At 38.8% G+C, this 18,597-nt stretch overlaps 1 long non-coding RNA gene across 1 annotated transcript; it reads left to right on the top strand.

The window, feature by feature from the left end:
- The first annotated feature begins 17,014 nt into the window (after positions 1–17,014).
- On the top strand, positions 17,015–17,444 carry LOC110866200. Its single transcript, XR_002551221.2, has 3 exons — positions 17,015–17,086; positions 17,194–17,286; positions 17,371–17,444. It is a non-coding gene; the product is annotated as an uncharacterized LOC110866200 (long non-coding RNA).
- The last annotated feature ends 1,153 nt before the right edge of the window (positions 17,445–18,597 follow it).

Below are 18,597 nucleotides of genomic sequence, written 5' to 3'. Positions count from 1 at the left end.
AAAAGGGCATATTCGGTATTTACCGAACCGTAGCCATAACCGCAGGTTATGAGCAAGGTAAAAATTATTAAAAATCTTTAAAATTCCAAAAATATTATTTTACAACAGTGGGTAAAAGTTTTGGTGACGAAATCTTGGTTTAGATAGGCGTTATGCTAATTGCGCCGTTTATTACTAAAGTTTACTTTAATTGCGCTTTTTAGCATAACTCTCATTCTAAACCTCGGGTTGACGTGAAACTTTAAGGACATGCTTATAATTTAGTAAGCAAGGTTATGGTCCATTCACGCGTCCGAAATACTCGTTTTATTTTAAAAAGGCCGTTACGGTCAACTTTTAGGCGATTAACGGAAATGCGTAAAAGACTCGGACAAACAATGAACCGGTCACAGAGGGTTATACCATCATGTAACCTGGTCCTAAGAGAGTCCTAAGGCATATCTATACCTCACTAAAACGGGTCAGAACTGAAGTCAAAGCAAAAGTCAAACTTTTGCGACATTCGGCTCCGAACCGGGTCAATATAGCAAATGGCCGATTCAAACGAGCTTAGACAAGTTTATATGCTTAATATCATGTTTTATAAGTGTCAAAACAGGTTTCATATCATCTGCATTACAATTTATACAAGAATCGTTAAAATAGCTTTCTGTTGACTTTATAAGCATTCGTTTGACTCGACATTTGAACTAGTTAGAGTGGTGATCAGAGGGAACCCTATTAGAGGTTTATTACCCACATGAATACCAACTCATAACTACTTTTGATCCGTCATAAGACTGAGCCATTACGGATTTTTTTTGAAGTCAAACCGTAGTTACGACGGTTTGGTTTTTAGCTACATTACTAAGTAAAATTGAACCACAAAGGATCTAAATGACTTACAGAAGCTTAGGCTTGCTTAGAGAACAAAGAAGAAAGCTTGAGAGCTCTTAGAATGATCAGTAGTTGAGTGTTTGAGGTGCGTGTTGGTTATGAACCAAACATGCTTATTTATAGTGTTCAAAATGCCTTAAGATCTTTACACATTGGTCTACAGCTGGTCATGGATGATGGGCAGGTGGCCTAGAGTGTTATGGGTCGTGTAGGGGGCGCCCATGCCTCATTTATTGATGGTTTGATCGTTCACTAGCTCAAAAGGCATAAAAATCCAAGGTTTCTGCATCTGGGCGTCCCACGCGGCCCGCATGGAGGATCCATGCATTTTGTACGCGGGCCGCCTGATGTTTAAAAATCAGGCGCGTATCTTAGGGGGCTCGCGGCCCACCTTCACTTACCCCAGAACCTAACGCGGGTAGCGAGAGGTTAGTTTTTCAGGTTTTTAAAATCTTTTGTAATGATGACGAGAATCTGGTAATTAATAACGAAATCTTTCGTAATTATTAACCTGACCTTTCGGGTTTGAAGGGGTAACTTTGCGGTTTGGCCCTCGGTTAATTACAACTAAGGACCTCGTGTTACTTACCCGCATTGTTAAGTCCCCGGTTAGTTTATTAATTATTCTGAAAGCCTTAACTTTCATTGTTGACGCTTTTAACCCTTCTCATACGAATTTGATCGTAACTTTCTTGTTTTAAAATGGAACTTCGCGGAATTTATACAGTATATTCTAGTGAGCGTATAACACTGTTACAAAGCCTCGGGAGCGTTAAAGGGTCACTCAGAGGTATAATTAAACATGTTGACACAGTTAACCCCTGTAGCTTGTAATCTCTCACTTTCTTCCGCGTTTCGCTTTCGTACGATCCATGATTTATTCGTTTGAAGGTACAAGCATCACTTAGGGTTACTATACAGTATATTTGCCCTTGTTTGACATTTATAACCCTCGAATTTATATACTTTCAAGAGTTGTCAAGATTAGTCCTTTATTTAATATCAATGCCACGTGTAAACTAATGACACGTGTTAACACATTATTGGACACAAAAATTCGAGGTGTTACAGTTCGTAAACCGAACGAGTATGGAGACTCGTGTAATATGGTTTAACAAAGCCTTTATACTAAAATGAAACCTAACCTAAGTGCTTACGACCCATTACGACCTGTTTAGGTAGCTTATGCTACCTTAACGCGTCGTTTGCGTAAAACGCGTTTGGAACGCCTAACGTCGTGACCATAAGGTATAACCTCGGAAGGTTATTCCCTATACAACTATGGTCACCTAATGTGTTTGGTCAGATCCTAATGATCGACCAAATGGGTCGGGTCCGAAAGTATAAGCGATTGTTTAGATCGCTTACCTTACGACCCTATATAAGCACTAAACTAAAAGTGACGAGCTAAGCATGTTAGAACATGCTTAACTAAGTTTAGAAAACAGGTTTGGTAACAAAACAAATGGTTTTGATACCCACGAGTAGTTTGGTTACAAAATACGCAAGAATGCACATTTTGACCGAAACTACGACTCGTCACTGAGCCTAGATAACGTGGTGATCAGTAGGTGTAGTCACTACGGACTATAACCATCGTGATCATGCTCACGTTATGAAGTTCAAATGAACTTCGTGTTGACCATAGGCTGGTCAACGCAGAAAGTCAAACATAGTTTGACTTTAGGACTAGAAAGCGATTAAAAGAACGAAAAAGAACACTTACGAAGGGTCCCCGAAAGCTAATCTTGATCCAGGAGCTCAGGTATGAAGCAATGGCATCAACTTAGAGCTCTTTGATCAGATTTGTGGGTTTAAACAAGAATGGGGGGTATTTATAGGATATGCAAGACCGTTAGGATCGTTTCTTGAATATCGTGCCTTGATCTCATTCGTACACTTGTCAAAATGTTGTGGTATCAAAATGTGACCCCAACCCCAGATATTGTGAAGAGGCATTGCCCCTTGGATGCTTGAAAGGCCATTTTCAGCAAGAAAAACGAGTTTCTGCATCTGCAGGGCTGACGCGGCCTGCGTGAAGGTTGCCCCTAGGCTTACGCGGGTCGCCTGGAGGTTCTGATCAAAAGTCAAGTTTCAAAAATGACAGTTTAGGTCCCTGTTATTGTTTAAGGCCATTTCCGACACGTTCAAGGCCCGTTAAGCCATCTTTAAGGCCCTAAAATGATTCCTAAACATTGAGGACATGAACATGCTCAAAAATATGTCGGATGTTGGTTCGTTTGGCCGTACGATCGCGATGTTCAGTTAATTACAACGGAATGCGCATAAGCGCGAAAAACGATCCAAATTGCGCGACGAATGGATTTTTCTCATGCCAAACACTAAGGCATAATATTAAGATGCTTACATAAATTTTTTGGATGTCCGGATGTATTCAGAACGTAAGTTATGCGTGAAAGTGCAAACTTATGCACTTTTTGACACTTTTAGCCCCTAAATGATCCAAAAGTTTATTTTAGCACACCGAACACCTCAAAGCCTATTTCTAAGCTATGGAGAGGATATTTATGGTATGTTTAACTTATGGTCATGTTCCGGAATGTATGTTTCAGTTCAAATTGGCATACTTTCGCAGTTTGTCAAATTTAGTCCCTGTAAGCGAATTAACTTGTTTTTGCCATACCAAAGCCTTCAAAACTTATTTCTAAGTTATGTGAAGGTTATTTAAGGTATGTTGAGTATATGTTGACGTTCCAGAGTTTTTGTCGCATTAAAATGAGTACGTTTACGCACCAGTTTGCGTAAAATTCTCCAGAAAGCGATGTAGAGTTTAAAATTGAACAAAAGTCAAAACATGAAAAATGTAAAACATAACCAAACAAACATTGTTTTATTGATAATTGAACTGTTCACAATGATTACAAGCACAAATGTTATAGTCTCCCCTACTTGTGGAAATTTCATCCCGAAATTTATTTAGAGGAAACTCGTGGAAAAAGATGTGGATACTTCGCCTTCATTTGATCTTCGCGTTCCCAAGTAAACTCGGGTCCACGTTTAGATTCCCAGTGAACCTTGACCAAAGGAATGCGCTTGCGTTTAAGCCACTTGACTTCACGTTCCATGATTTCCACTGGTTTCTCAACAAATTTCAGTGTTTTATCAACACGAATTTCATTAAGCGGTATGTGGAGGTTCTCATCAGCTAAACACCTCTTGAGATTTGACACATGAAAGGTTGGATGAACATTTCCAAGTTCAGGAGGTAACTCAAGTCTGTAGGCTACCTTACCAATTCTTTCGACGATCTTGAATGGTCCAACGTATCTAGGTGCAAGTTTTCCTTTCTTTCCAAATCTGATCACACCTTTCCAAGGTGAGACTTTGATTAATACACAATCACCGACTTGAAAATCCAAGGGCTTGCGTTTTAGGTCCGCGTAACTCTTTTGACGGCTTCTAGCTGTCTGAAGGTTATCACGAACTTTCTTAACCTTATCTGTTGTCTCTAAAATGAGGGCAGGTCCAGTAAGCTGAGCCTCGCTGATCTCATTCCAGCAGACTGGTGAACGACATTTTCGACCATAGAGAGCCTCGAAAGGAGCCATGTTGGTGCTGGAGTGATAACTGTTGTTGTAGGAGAATTTAATTAACGGAAGATGTGAATCCCAACTACCACCAAAATCGATCACACAAGCTCTAAGCATATCCTCCAGTGTCTGGATTGTTCTTTCAGATTGACCATCCATTTGCGGATGATAAGCTATGCTCAGATTAAGTTGGGTCCCATAGCAGATTGCATGGTTCTCCAAAAATGAGAAGTGAAACGAGCATCTCTGTCAGAAATGATGCTCAAAGGAACACCATGTCAAGCTACAATTTCATCCACGTAGATTTTAGCAAGTTTGTCAGCCGAAAAATCCTCACGGATTGGTAAGAAATGCGCTGATTTAGTAAGACGATCAACAACTACCTAGATGGCATCATGACCTTTCTTTGTGCGTGGAAGTTTGGTAATGAGATCCATAGTAATGTTTTCCCATTTCCAAACTGGGATCTCTGGTTGCTCCAATAAACCGGAAGGACGCTGATGTTCAGACTTAACCTTGAGACAAGTAAGGCATTTTGACATATAAGGCGATGACTTTCTTCATACCAGGCCACCAATACTGAATACGAAGATCCTTATACATCTTATCTGAGCCAGGATGAATAGAATAACGAGACTTATGGGCTTCATCCATAAGCAAGGTACGAAGATTATCTTGGCTTGGGACCCATAAACGGTCCATGAAGTAATACGATCCATTGTCCTTCAGTTCCAAATCAGGTGTTATGTGATAGGGAAATTCCTTATCCATTAAACCTTGTGAAACACAAGATTGTTAAGCCTGAGAAATACGTGCTTGGATATCAGATTGAGCTTAAATATCAGATTGAACACGAACACAATGAAGCTTAGTACGTTCCTTGCGACTCAAAGCATCGGCTACTACGTTCGCCTTACCAGGATGGTAGCGAATTTCGCAGTCATAGTCGTTTAGAAGCTCTACCCAACGTCGCTGCCTCATGTTGAGTTCTTTCTGATTGAAGATATGCTGGAGACTTTTGTGGTCTGTGAAAACCACACATTTTGTACCGTACAAATAGTGTCTCCAAATCTTAAGAGCGAAGACAACTGCACCCAACTCAAGATCATGAGTGGTGTAGTTCTTCTCATGTACCTTCAACTGCCTCGATGCGTATGCTATGACCTTGTTTCTTTGCATCAGGACGCAGCCAAGGCCTAGTTTAGATGCATCGCAATAAACGACGAAATCATCATTGCCCTCGGGCAAGGTTAGAATAGGCGTGTCGCAAAGTTTTTGCTTCAAAGTCAGAAACGCTTCCTCTTGCTTGAATCCCCAAACAAAGGGTTTGTTCTTCTGAGTTAGAGCAGTTAGAGGAACTGCAATCTTCGAGAAATTTTCTATGAAGCGGCGGTAATAACCCGCAAGACCAAGAAAAGAACGAACTTCAGTACGAGTAGTAGGCGTATCCCAATCCTTAATCGCACTGATCTTGGATGGATCTACATGAATACCTTGTTCGTTGACAATATGTCCTAAGAATTGAACCTCTTTAAGCCAGAATTCACACTTGAAGAATTTGGCGAAAAGTTGCTCTTTCTTTAGGAGTTCCAAAGGAAAACGAAGATGTTGCTCATGATCAGCTCGTGTCTTAGAATATATCAAAATGTCATTAATGAAAACGATGATGAACTTATCCAAATAAGGCTTGCAGACCCTATTCATCAAGTCCATGAAAACAACAGGAGCATTAGTCAAACCGAATGGCATGACTGTGAACTCATAATGCCCATAACGAGTGCGGAACGCTGTCTTGGGAATATCTTCTTCATGCACACGGAGTTGATGATATCCAGGTCGCAGATCAATCTTTGAAAAGTAAGAAGCGCCTTGAAATTGATCAAAGAGATCATCAATGCGAGGTAGGGGATATCGATTTTTGATGGTAAGCTTGTTAAGCTCACGATAATCGATACACATCCTAAAAGATCTATCCTTCTTCTTGACAAAAAGAACGGGAGCACCCCAAGGTGAAAAGCTAGGACGGATAAAGCCTTTGTCAGAGAGTTCCTGAAGCTGCTTAGACAATTCTTGCATCTCAGACGGTGCAAGACGATATGGAGCTCTGGCAATGGGATTTGCACCAGGTACAAGATCAATACGGAACTCGACTTGGCGTGCTGGGGTTAGACCAGGTAGATCTTCAGGGAATACCTCAGAATAATCCCAAACAATAGGAATATCTTGAATAGATTTACCTTTGCCCTTATCTGCTACAACTTGTGCCAAAAAGGCCACATAGTTCTTTCGCAGATACTTCCGAGCTTTAAAACAAGACATGAGTTTAAGACCACCAGCAGGTTTCTCACCACAAACTTGTAGGATCTCGCCTGTCGAAAGTGGCACACGAACAATCTTCTCGAAACAAATTACCTCTGCGCGATGCTTAGCTAACCAATCCATACCCACAATAACGTCGAAGCTTCCAAGTTGCATAGGCGTGAGGTCAATAGGAAAAAGATGGTTGTTAAGGTTCAATTGGCAGTTGCGGAGTACAGAATTAAGATCAATGGGTTCACCGCTCGCCACTTCTACTGTCAATGGTTTACCTAGTTTCGTTCTAGACATGCGAAGCAATGGTTCAAAAGATAACGACACAAAACTCTTATCGGCACCCGAATCAAAAAGAACAGATGCTGGCTGATTATTAATAAAGAACGTACCGTTCACCACATTATCATCTGCTTGTGCCTCTTGTGCGTTCATGTTAAAGACTCGACCTCGAGCCTGAGCCTGATTCTGATTCTGGTTGGCTAGCCTTGGGCACCGGTTTCTGTAGTGGGTCAGATCCCCACAATTGTAGCACAAACCAGGAGGAAAATGAGGTCGTGCAGCTTGACCTTGTTGCTGAGCAAGGGGTTGAGCAACTTGTTGAACCGGGTTCTGAACTTCCTGATTCTGATCAAAACGACAAACACCAACAAGATGACCTGGCTTCCCATAGTTAGTACAGATACGGCACGGAAATTGAGGCTGATGGTGACCATTGCATCTATTGCACAAAGGTGCATTCCCTGCATAAGGTTTCTTCGCTGGAGGCTGTGCGGGTTGGTTGGGAGCTGCCTGGTTAACCTGGGCAGTGACAGCAAAATTTTGGGAAGCCTTACGCTTCCTTGACCCCCTTGAGGAAACAGAATCCTTTCTCTTCTTATTTTGACCTTTCTTGCTATCTTCTTTGTCAGCTGCCTGCTTCTTACCCTTGTCACCCTTTTTGTACAGCTTTCCCTTTCGCATCTGCGACTCAGTCAGTGTCGCTGCTAACTCGATCGCCTGACGGAGTGTGGTATGGTTACTACCAGTAATGATGTCTTGTACCGAGTCAGGTAGGCCGTCGGTGTACCTTTCGATGGCCTTGTCGAGTGGGGCAACCATTGTCGGGCAAAGCAGACTCAACTCCTCAAACCTATCAGTATATGCCCGGTGCTCGCCACTGTATTGTTTTAAGTCATCAAACTCTTTCTCCAAAGCTCGCTGTTCATGATGAGGACAGAACTCCCTCATCATTAGTGCCCTAAGTTCAGCCCATGTCTGAGCTAGGGCAACTTCTGCACCACGATCCCTCATAACCCCGTTCCACCACGTAAGAGCCCTCTTCTGAAACACACTCGAAGAAAACTCGACCTTGTGATTGTCAGGACACTGCAAGTGACGGAATGTATTCTCAATGTTCTCGAACCATTGAAGAAGCCCAGTTAAAACTCTTGAAATTGCATGGAGCATTGTTGTTGTTGTTGGCTTGGTTCCATTGAGCAAAGAGATTTGGGAATTGAGCAGCCATTTGCTGCGCAATGATTTCTGCCAGTTCGGCAGTCGCTATCTGGTTTTCGCGTCGAGGAGGCATTCTAAAAGAGGAAAACATGAAAGAAAACGAGTGAGATGATTGGATGAAGAGAATGAGATGAATCAATTTCAACAAAAGCAAAGATGGTGGTTATTCGTCCGCATCACAAAGCAAACAAACGATACACAGTGTCTAATCAAAGTAAACGGGTCAAAACAATGCATCGCGAAGACATGTTCGCCTATAAGTGAACACTCACCCCAAGAGTTCCCAGGTAAGAGTGACTGGTCCGATTATGTGGATTTGTACGAACACTCTAGCCTTAGACAGAAAACCTAGGGTACAGGCATTCACTCTTCCAGTTTGCACGCGTTCACACTATTAAAACCCAAAACTTTGACGAGATTTTTGAAAATTCAAAAAGGTTCAAAACCTTATAACAGAGGGTTCAAAACCTAGTAATCAATCATCCTAGAACAGATGATTAACTTTCAAAGCGGATTCGGAATCGAAGTTCTCGTTGTGGTTATCACTTAAGGATAGGTGAAGTGCATGTTTTAAAATCTAACCACAAGATAACTTGTGTTAGGGTCCTAGAAAGTTATAGTCTAGGTCAAAGCATTACTAATAACCTAATTCCCTATAACCATTGGCTCTGATACCAACTCTTCTGTCACACCCCGACCGCGTATAACATGCAACCGCGGCGGAAACGTCGGGGAGTGTTGAGACAGAAGTATTTGTTTCACAACCATGGCATACAAAGTTATATTTTTATTTATCAAACAAGCGTGTTACATTGTCATCAAACAGGAAATAAAGAGTTTATAACATAATTAAACTACGTCTATCTTCGTTTTATGTCTCTAAGGCACAGGTCTGCCCTAGTGTCACAATCATCATCCTAAGCAACAGCTCCTGAAAACACATGTGAAAGTAGGTACGTCAGCATAAAAATGCCTGTGAGATACATAGGTTTTGTGAAAATAGAATTCATGACTTATGTTTGAGAAAATGTTTAGTCATGAACCTTGTAATTTGCTTTGTCTTGTAAATCATTTGAAAAACGATAAGATCAGATGACATGTATAATTAAATGTAAGGTTAAGTGAATAACCTAGTAAAATGAGTTTGTATAAGATAAGTGGTTTGTAAAAATAATGTCTTGTGAAGAATATGTTATTTGTGTAAAATGTAATATGTCTATACTGAAATGATTTAGATAACGCTACGATATGTAATATGATACAAACACTTATATATAGGAAGTACCAGCGGCGTATCCACCATGTTTGTATCATATTACACATGCCTCGTTACTCAAATCATTTACCCAAACCAACCACCATGTAAATTGTTTATGTATAAATCAATTGTCAAGTGTTATTGTGTAAACCATATCAAAATGTTCATGTCTAATGTAAACCACCAAATGTGTATATCAATGTCAAATTGTTTATGTTTAATGTAAATCATATAATATGTATCCAAAATATCATGTATGGCATGTGAAATATATCAACTAGGCCATAGGTAAAAATGCACAAAGACAGGGTATTGAATTAAACATAGTTTAATTCAAAGTTATGTTTTGTGGAAAAATTGCATGCTATACTGATACAAACATTTATGCGGTATTGTGAAAATGCATACATTCAAGCCTTTGTGACTGTGGTGATAGACCTTTAAACAAATTAAAGGTCTATATGTGTTATTGTTTATCGAATTTGGTCATTCCTTCAAATCCAAACAAACCCGAGAATTCAGGAATGGGAGTTGTCAAGTCCTATGGTACCATTACCTACTAACGAGCGGCGTAGCTAATGTTAATGAATGTACATTGTTTAATTTAAGCAAACCAAATGTCATACCCGAAATGTAAGCATGTGATGAATAAATGTACTAAGTATGCACACAATGGGCATACGTAGCATAAAATGTAATGTAAAATGATGTACTAAGTACGCACACAACGGGCATACATAGCATAAAATGTAATGTAAAATGATGTACTAAATATGCACACACTGGGCATACATAGCATAAAAACAATGAAATCGGGTACTATAAGTGTACTATTGAACATAACAAGCATATGATATGAAAGCATGAAAGGAACGAAAGTAACAAGTAGGCACATGTGTTTCACCCCAAAATGTTTGGAAAACAGTAAAAGAGGGGTCTATGTACTCACTTGAGATTGCTTTGAAGTTCTTGTATAACAACCAAATAATGCTAGAGATCACGGATATCAAACGGCACCTAATATAGGTAACTATGTTAATATACCGGACCTAAATCGGAGGATCGGATAGTATGCGGGTTCGTAACCCAAACGAGTATAGAGACTCGTGTAATATGGTTTAACAAAGCCTTTATACTAAAATGAAACCTAACCTAAGTGCTTACGACCCATTACGACCTGTTTAGGTAGCTTATGCTACCTTAACGCGTCGTTTGCGTAAAACGCGTTTGGAACGCCTAACGTCGTGACCATAAGGTATAACCTCGGAAGGTTATTCCCTATACAACTATGGTCACCTAATGTGTTTGTTCGGATCCTAATGATCGACCAAATGGGTCGGGTCCGAAAGTATAAGCGATTGTTTAGATCGCTTACCTTACGACCCTATATAAGCACTAAACTAAAAGTGACGAGCTAAGCATGTTAGAACATGCTTAACTAAGTTTAGAAAACAAGTTTGGTATCAAAACAAACGGTTTTGATACCCACGAGTAGTTTGGTTACAAAATACGCAAGAATGCACATTTTGGCCGAAACTACGACTCGTCACTAAGCTTAGATAACGTGGTGATCAGTAGGTGTAGTCACTAGGGACTATAACCATCGTGATCACGCTGACGTTATGAAGTTCAAATGAACTCCGTGTTGACCATAGGCTGGTCAACGCAGAAAGTCAAACATAGTTTGACTTTAGGACTAGAAAGCGATTAAAAGAACGAAAGAACACTTACGAAGGGTCCCCGAAAGCTAATCTTGATCCAGGAGCTCAGGTATGAAGCAATGACATCAACTTAGAGCTCTTTGATCAGATTTGTGGGTTTAAACAAGAATGGGGGGGCCATTTATAGGATATGCAAGACCGTTAGGATCGTTTCTTGAATATCGTGCCTTGATCTCATTTGTACACTTGTCAAAATGTTGTGGTATCAAAATGTGACCCCAAACCTAGAGATTGTGAAGAGGCATTGCCACTTGGATGCTTGAAAGGCCATTTTCAGCAAGAAAAACGAGTTTCTGTATCTGCAGGGCTGACGCGGCCCGCGTGAAGGTTGCCCCTAGGCTTACGCGGGTCGCCTGGAGGTTCTGATCAAAAGTCAAGTTTCAAAAATGACAGTTTAGGTCCCTGTTATGGTTTAAGGCCATTTCTGACACGTTCAAGGCCCGTTAAGCCATCTTTAAGGCCCTAAAATGATGCCTAAACATTGAGGACATGAACATGCTCAAAAATATGTCGGATGTTGGTCCGTTTGGCCGTACGATCGCGATGTTCAGTTAATTACGACGGAATGTGCATAAGCGCGAAAAACGATCCAAATTGCGCGACGAATGGATTTTTCTCATGCCAAACACTAAGGCATAATATTAAGATGCTTACATAAATTTTTTGGATGTCCGGATGTATTCAGAACGTAAGTTATGCGCGAAAATGCAAACTTATGCACTTTTTGACACTTTTAGCCCCTAAATGATCCAAAAGTTTATTTTAGCACACCGAACACCTCAAAGCCTATTTCTAACCTATGGAGAGGATTTGGTATGTTTAACTTATGGTCATGTTCCGGAATGTCTGTTTCAGTTCAAATTGGCATACTTTCGCAGTTTGTCAAATTTAGTCCCTGTAAGCGAATTAACTTGTTTTTGCCATACCAAAGCCTTCAAAACTTATTTCTAAGTTATGTAAAGGTTATTTAAGGTATGTTGAGTATATGTTGACATTCCAGAGTTTTTGTCGCATTAAACTGAGTATGTTTACGCACCAGTTTGCGTAAAATTCTCCAGAAAGCGATGTAGAGTTTAAAATTGAACAAAAGTCAAAACATGAAAAATGTAAAACATAACCAAAAAAACATTGGGATCAAATAACATTGTTTTATTGATAATTGAACTGTTCATAATGATTACAAGCACAAATGTTACACAAGGGGGATATGTAGGTTCCGTTTTAATTCTTTAACCCATTCCCAAACCACCAGGAATCCCATGCCTTAGAAAGTGTGTGAACTCACCTTTGGTTGCTTGGTTTGACTCTCAAATATAGCTAACAGTCAAGGTCAGTCAATCACGTCCAAATATGGCGTTTAGTGGTTTCAAATAGAGCACAAAGTTCCTACACGTATCTACTACATAACATTCATTCACTTCAATAGTTCACGCTCATATAAACATTCCATCTATAGCTACTCAAGAACAAGCATACAATATTGCACAATAATATTTTCATTGACATATAACATATTAGATCATCCTCAGATAACATACTCGACATTTAGACACGCAATTTACTACTTATGTCATTTCAGCTTTAATATCCAAAACTGGGCTGTTTTCGAGCATTTTAATAAAACAGTTAACTTACTCTAAAAATTCTCAACTTTCTACAGAAGGTGCTAAAGGATCCAAATATTATTGTGTAAAAATCTCGAGATCCAATTCATTACCAATATTTTATTAAAAATCATTTATCAGACTGCAATCAGATTCATCACTTTCTGACTGCAGTCCACGGAATAATTTATTAAAAATACATCTCAAGTCCAATTGACGAAATTCCAGTGTGGGAGTTACAACGACATCAGTGTCCATCTACAGTACAAATTTCATGACCTAATTCTACACAGATTTCAAGTTATCATGAAAAACATAACACATATTTTCTGCAGTAAAAACGCAGCTTGAGTTGCTTTCCAAAAACAGACCTTTAAAAATAGTAGACGAAGTCCAAAAATTATGATTCCAGTGCCATTAGAACTGTATTTTGAAGTAGCACGTTATAGACTCAAGAAAATCAGTTTTTCGTTAAGTTATGATCTGGTTACAGCCAACTGAAGTTGGCTGTAAACACCAACCAGCTTTCTGTTTTCAACTCCTAACTTTCTAACGCGTGTTCAATTGATTCCGTTAACATGTTTAGCGAACAACAACGATTCTCATACACACTTACAGCAGGTTATAAGTCATTCATACCGTGTAACCCTAATCAGCACATAATCATCATATTACATCATTATGTAAACCTTATGTAATGCTTTATGTTCATGTTTTTAGTTCTTATTCTTAGTGTTCTTGTAATATTCATCATACATCAACTTTTAGCTACTGAAAATGGAAGTAAACAAGAGTAAATCAAGAACTTACTACTAGCTTAAAGCTAGGGAAGATCTCTAGTGAAAAGGATGATGAAAAGGGTGTGAGAAAACAAGAAATGAAGTTCCTTCAAGTTCCTCAAGCTTTCACCTTCACAAGGCACCTTCTACCACTTGAATGGAGCTTGGGAATGGATGAAGATGATGGTGATAAAGTGGTGGTGGTGGTGGTTCTAGTGAGGGCCGAGAGAGGGAGAGAGAGATGAGGGAGTTGGAGTGAAGTGGTGAATGAAATGATACGGTGATCTTGGTGCCCATACTTATAATCTTTTCATGTAATATTTTGTCTAACATATCAAGTAACCAATCAATTAAAATATTAGATATAATCTAATAGGTAAGGTGGCGAAAATATGGTGGGTCCCTTAGGACCGAATTCGGTTTGGGGGGGGGGGGGCTTGATGTAAAATTTTAACTAAGTTGGTAAACATTAGTTAGTTTCCAAGTATATGTTTACATATATTAGTTACTTGATATTTAGTGAGTGTTAGGATGTTCAGGGATCACGACTAGTCAAGGAATATTTAAACAATGTATTTGGCAAAAATTTGGTGTCCAGGGTAATGTCCGGTTATCCGGTTAGATACCGTTCCGTTAAAGTGTTAAATTATTCCGTGAAGTGTCTTTTATATATATTTTTGTAACACTTTTAATTCCCAACACTTAGGAAAACATTCAGGACCATTTAGTCAAATTTTCTGCACAAGACTAGTATGTTAACAAGCACGTGTAAGTACGACGCAATAATCAGAAAGCAGTTAAGTAATTCAGCACAGTCATTAAACACTTTAATTAACATTAATGGACCGTACGGATACATGAAATTTTGAGGGTTGTCACATTCTCCCCCTGTTAAGAAAATTTCGTCCCGAAATTTAGCACCTGGTTACTGAGGAACTAGTTAAGTTGTGAGGTTTCCTGGTTTTCCTGGGGTGTCACACACTTGTAACTATATATATATATATATATATATATATATATATATATATATATATAATAAACCAACTTGTTCTAATTAACAACGACCTTTTTAAAACATCAATTTTGATAACATAAAAACAATACAAAACGCAGAAAATTATTTTTGTTAAAGTTGTCAATAATATTTATTACTATTATTAATTTGAAATAAATGCATATAATATTTTCATTATAAAATTATTATTATTATCATAAAAATGTTGTGCGAGTTTACGGATTTGATCCTATAGGTCGCTTTATACCAAATCAGTATATTCATAACACTTTTCTAGAGTTTCTGTTTTGTTTATTTTCATTTATATTTTATTTCACTTGTAACTATATGTATATATATATATATATATCTATACTACTTTATAAAGCATATCCAAAGGACTTCTTAAAGTCCATAAAAATTCCCTTAAAATACCCCTAAAGCATGCTGTACAACCCTCTAAAGCACAATATAATTTACAATTCCAATTATGCCCTCCAAAACTTTTACCCTTTACCCGAATCTATCATCAGCCGTCCATTTTCTTTCATTTCTTCACACGGATCGTGATCTGACGGATGATGTTGTTTTCACACGGATCCACCTTTCCCCTTCATTCTCTCTCATCTCTCTCACACCTCACATCTCACCAGTCTCTCTCTCTCTCTCTCTCTGGCGATTCCAGATCCAGATCTCTGCTATCTCTCTCGCGATCCAAGCTATTCAGATCCGCCTTTCCATCTGCTCTCTCTCTCTCTCTCTCTCGCACGATCCAAGCGATTCAGATCCAAGGAGATTCAGATCCAAGAGATTCAGATCTAGGTGCTGTGTATGCGATTCAGGTACATTTGAAACCCTAATTAACTTTGCGTATTGTGTATTTTATCTATTAGACTGATGTTTGCGTTATTAAATTGAATCCAGGGTTTAAGCATGTTTAAAACTAGGGTTTCAGGAGATCGTGAGACGAGGAAAAGCGGGGATTTCACCAGAACTAGGGTGTTACTTTCATTCGATTTCGAATCCATGACCCCATCCCGTGACAGTGTGGTGTGCAGATGGATCCCTAGCCGTCGCATCTGGTGAACCCGCACATAATAACTCTTTTGACCTGTTTCCTAATCTGACTTTCGGCTCATCTTTCCTAAATCGTTATCTTTATGTTTATTGTTTTCCGCCCAGAACTGGCAGCACGGTGGCGGTGGAGTGAGGAAACAGTCAAACAGAAGAGACACAAGTGGATGAGTGGAATATTGACATTTGACGGTATGCTTTGATTCCATCAGTTTGATTTTTTATGTTTCTTTGGCTTTCTATTTTGTTCCACTTTGAAAGCAGACCATTATACTAGATGTTTCAAATGAATATCATGTTATAAAAGCAGCAACAATTCACCTAACTTAGCACACACAATATGAAATGTATCTAATAATTTTTTATCTTTTGGCAGCTTGGTAATCGAGTGATGATTTTAAGATGAAGAATTTAGTATTATGGTCTTTGGGGTATGTCTTTATATGTAAGCAAATTTTGATGGTTCCAATCGAGTAATAATATTTTGGTTAGATGAAGTTGTCATAGGTTTGAGTTTTACAGCGCAAAATATCACCTGCAATTGATTTGAATGGAGCTGTGACGGTATTAGAAAGCACAGGTATTCTAAACAGATCAAATTAGTTGGTACAGTTGAGAGAAACCTTTTGTTTGGGGACCGAATCGATGGCGCCTAGGTTTGAGCTTAATCTATAATGGGCCCATGGGTATTAAATAGCCATAAAAGACGTTGGTTAAATGGACTGAACAAGTTAAATGGGTGCAGGCCAAAGTTCATATAAAACATATATGAGGTTTCTCAAAATATATATTTATCACACAATTTTATTAATAATAAAGAGTTTTTGGAACAAAAGGTGTTTAGGGCAACCCAAGTCAACCCGACTGTCCCATTTATGTTGATTGTTATTTTGCTGCCTGTATTCTTGAAATTGTTCCCCAATATGCTGCCTTCTACCTTTCAGGACAAGATGAAAGAACAGGTGTTGGTTCAGACAGTATAAATTTGTCACATAAGATTAATTCCATATCTTAGTTATAATACTGCTGGTTAAGAAGCTTATATGAAATGAACATGTTAACTAAATGTTATATTTTCTTGATTATGGTTACCTTTAGGAAGCATTAAAAAGGAAGCTAAATGCAAGAATAGAATATGCAAAGTTTCTTAAGGATACAGTTAAAGAGATGGCCAAAGAGGTTCAAAATACTAGGAGTGGTGAAATCAAGAAAACAACAGAAGATCTTGATGATTTTTTTGAGCAAGGCAAGCTTGTAGTTATAGTTCGATAGCCCTACTTTATAGTTCATAGTTCTTTCTTGAAATATGCTTCATTTACAAACTGATATACAGGTCAGAACAGGTGGTTCTGTTGCTAATGATGAAATTTTGGGATTTGCAAAGTTGTTCAATGACGAACTTACCCTCGATAATATCAGCAGGTCTGATGTTTAATCATTTCTGCAGCAGTATTACTTGAGTATAATGTGATTATCAATAATAACCTACTAACCTCATGTTGTTTTCTTAAAATGGTTGCTGCTGTTAGGCCGCGTTTAGTAAACATGTGCAAGTATATGGGTATCCAACCTTACGGAACAGTCACTTACTTGCGATACATGCTGCGCAAAAGATTACAATGGTATTTCTTTTGTTATCATTTAAAAAGCTGTTGAAATGCTGGTTATCCCTACACTTACAAGTTACAATTATGTCGTTTTTGTAGGATAAAGAATGATGACAGGATTATTCAAGCAGAGGGTGGTGTGGATGCTCTTTCTGAAGATGAGCTTCGTGAACCTTTTCTGCAGCTCTGTGATTGGTTGGATTTATCTCTTAATCACTCTGTTTCATCTTCGCTCTTGATTCTTTCCAGGTAACTGTGAACATTCTCCTCCATTCACTAAAAAGTATCAAGTAAAACAAAACAAAACAATTCTTATAAATATCTGGTGTTTCATGATTGTTGCAGAGCCTTTACTGTGTTTGGAAAGTTGAAGCCCGAGGAAGTTGTAAGAGCCACATTGTCTTCATTGCCAGATGAAGTTGTAGACACTGTTGGTGTTACTGCCTTGTCATCTGAGGATTTTGTTTCAGAGAGAAGGAGAAAGTTGGAGTTCCTTGAAATGCAGGAGGAACTCATCAAGGTTCTAAATTACGAATTTCGATCTCTTCTAACAAATACATATACATTTTTTTCTACTTTATTACCATAGTAGTATAATCTAGGGTAGAGGTGGCTATAATAGGTGGTCGAGCGGGTTGGCTAACAGGGTCAAAACTTTTAGGTTTAAACTGGTCGTCTTTTAGTACGGGTTGGTCAAGTCTAGGGGCTGCTCAAGATCGGCTTGATGCTGGTCTAAGTTACAAGGTCTATGATGCCTGGTCTTTAGGGGCAGATTTATGTGTGGCCGAGGGGTAGCCCGGGATACCCCTCAACTTTTTTGGCGAAGTGGAATTTTATGTTAGGTAAAGATAAAAATGAAATGAAGTTTTGTGATTGACGGAAATGAAATTTTCCTATGGGCTGCAGCGAAGTTTTTCGATGGACTGCAGCGGCACTTGTTATTTATCGGAGAAGATGAAGGTATATGTTTATATTAATATATTTATAAGGTCATGGGAAACATGAATGAAAATCAAACTGCAAAATCAGAATTAATAAATTGGTCAAACTTGAATTATATTTATCCATGTAATATGTCTTTGGGTTGGGTCAAAGTTGGGTATTATTTGAGTTCTTCTTTCATGAGTGTTATGTGTAGTTCGTGTGAGGTGTGGTGGGTGACTTGGGTTTTGGGTTAGAAGATGACCCGACAGAAGAAGACGCTTGCAGCTGTCGATTTGGATAGTATTTATGTGAATTGCGTGCGTGTTTGATCCAATTGAAGATGACCCGACAGAAGAAGACGCTTGCGGGACCTCTAAATAAGTTTTTAATTTATATTTGTTT

The sequence above is a fragment of the Helianthus annuus genome, chromosome 7, assembly GCF_002127325.2.
Source record: "Helianthus annuus cultivar XRQ/B chromosome 7, HanXRQr2.0-SUNRISE, whole genome shotgun sequence".
Lineage (NCBI taxonomy): Eukaryota > Viridiplantae > Streptophyta > Magnoliopsida > Asterales > Asteraceae > Helianthus > Helianthus annuus.
The sequence above is the reverse complement of the archived record's forward strand: the minus strand, read 5'-3'. Positions and strand labels throughout refer to the sequence as shown.